A 2584-nucleotide genomic window follows, 5' to 3' on the forward strand; every position below is an offset into this window, starting at 1 on the left:
AGTATTGCAATTTTGTTTCGTATTAGATCATCAAAAACTGCGTATTATTGAAGAATACAAAACCTTATTTAGAGATGATTCATGTCAGGGGTAATTAATCCAGGAAATTATTCCTCCCCCTTTGAGCAAGATGCCAATATTTTTTCTCCTGACTAGACGATTTCGTCTTCCATGTGGCATTTTCCTCATGCCTCCGAGTAAAATGGAATACTATTACGAAAGATCAAATTTTCCACATTTTGGGATATGGAAGGATATAATATAGATTTTGACTACAAGAAACTATAAAAGAAACTTCTGAACCCTAGAAGAGGAGGATCAACTATTGAACACTTTGACTATAGATATAGGTAGATAAAACTAGGGTTTCTGGACCATTACGTTGTACTCATGCTCTATTGATCAATAAAACAGTTTTTGGTCTATTCTTCTTGCTTTACTGTTTTTGAAATATACTCATGATTATGTGATTGAGCGGTAACTTCTAGGGTTTGAGAATACTCTTCTCATTTATTTGACAAAAGCTCTTTTAGAAATCATTTTCGTATTAGATCATCAAAAACTGCATATTATTGAAGAATACAAAACCTTGTTTAGAGATGATTCATGTCAGGGGTAATTAATCCATGAAATTATTCCTCCTGCTTAGAGCAAGATGCCAACATTTTTTCTCCTGACTAGACGATTTCATCCTCCAGGTGGCATTTTCCTCCTGCCTCCGAGTAAAATGGAAAACTATTACGAAAGACCAAAATTTCCACATTTTAGGACATGGAAGGATATAATATAGATTTTGACTACAATGAACTATAAAAGAAACTTCTAAACCCCAGAAGAGGAGGATCAACTATTGAACACTTTGACTATAGAAATATGCAGATAAAACTAGGGTTTCTGGACCATTACGTTGTACTCATGCTCTATTGATCAATAAAACATTTTTGGTCTATTCTTCTTGCTTTACTGCACAACCAGTGGCGCGGACGTACGTTCATAGGAACGGGGTCACGTGCCCCCGATTCATTTTTTTCTTTTCTTTAACTAATCCTATGATAATTACTTCTGACTTAAAAACTGTAATAGTGACCCCAACTAGTTCTAAATCTATGCTAGTGCCCCCAACTACAAACTCTCCTAGATCTGCCACTGTGCACAATTTCTTATTTTTGTAATATCCTGAAAAACACTGTTTTATTTTATCCTAATAGTTTTGAGCTAAAAGGAGGGTGATAACAAGACTACATGACGATGACCTGAAGTGAGCATGAGCTAGCCTTGGCCACCTCGTCTGACGTCACTTATGAGCCCAGATCGAATCCTTGCCGAGACAAATCTCTGTGATGAATTCAGCCCACTCCCGCAAGTAATCTCACACAATCATCTCAGAGATCCAGACCACCTTAAATAAACGATGGAAAAATAGTCCAAACAATTTTATCAGACCATACATAAGTTAGACATCTCGAAGCCGAGATCATATTTCTCCAAGAGAAAAACTCAGGCACTCAACACTATTACACTACAAGAAAACAGCGGCATACTGAGGGAAAAAATCGCCGGTATGTCGTCGGAATAAGGCTATTCCGACGACATACCGACGAAAAAAGTCCTCGGAAATAACTCCTCGGAAATTCATTTTTCCTCGGAAATCCCTCGGAAATTTCCGATGGAATTCCAAGGAACTAAATTTCCAAGGAAACTCCGAGGACCACTATATCGTAGGAAAGTTCCTCGGAATATTCCAAGGAAATTTCCGATGGACCAATCCTCGGAAGTTCCGACGAAATCTTCCTCGGAATTTGCATCGGGAATTTCCGAGGAACGAGGCCCTCGGAAATTTCCGAGGAACGTTGTCCCTCGGAAAATTCCAAGGAACATTCCCTCGGATTTGTTTTTAAAATTCCGACGACTTATTCCGAGGAAAAGGTCGTCGGAAATTTCCGAGGGTGCTTTTTCTCGGAATTTCGAAAAAACTAATTTTTTAAAAAAAATTATTATTTTTTTTAAATTAAAATTTGTGAAATTTAAATTCGAAAATATAAAATTAAAATTAAAACTGAAAACATATTAGATAATTCAAAGTTCTACAAATAAAAATAAAACATTCCGAGTTTTTGGTAAAAAAAAAAAACTACGGGTCTTGAATGTTCGGGAACACCTCGTTCGGGTACATCCTCTTCATCATCTCCATCATCTGCTCGTTCAGCCTCTTCTGTGTCTCATAGCCCGCCTGTTGAGCTGCCATCTGGGTCTCCAACGCAGATATCCGATCATCCTTGTCCTTCAGCTGAGCCGTAAGAACTTCTGGATCAACATATGGCGGTGGTGCAGAAGAAGGAGCAGCCGACCGGGAGCGACGACCCAAACCGACCAAACGTCCCTTCTTCTTTGGAACCGACTGAAATATAAATAGCCAAATTTAAATAATATAAATTGATGATAAAATAAAAATCAAGAAATAAATAAATTGAACTTAAAAAAAAGAACTTACCGATTCAACGATTTCGTTGATTCGAAACCGGGACAAGTTGGTCGAAGCCGTCGAAGCGTCATCCTCGGTTTGAAGCTGAGACACTTCGTCTAC

The sequence above is a fragment of the Brassica oleracea genome, chromosome C1 (genome assembly GCF_000695525.1).
Source record: "Brassica oleracea var. oleracea cultivar TO1000 chromosome C1, BOL, whole genome shotgun sequence".
NCBI classification, from domain to species: Eukaryota; Viridiplantae; Streptophyta; class Magnoliopsida; order Brassicales; family Brassicaceae; genus Brassica; species Brassica oleracea.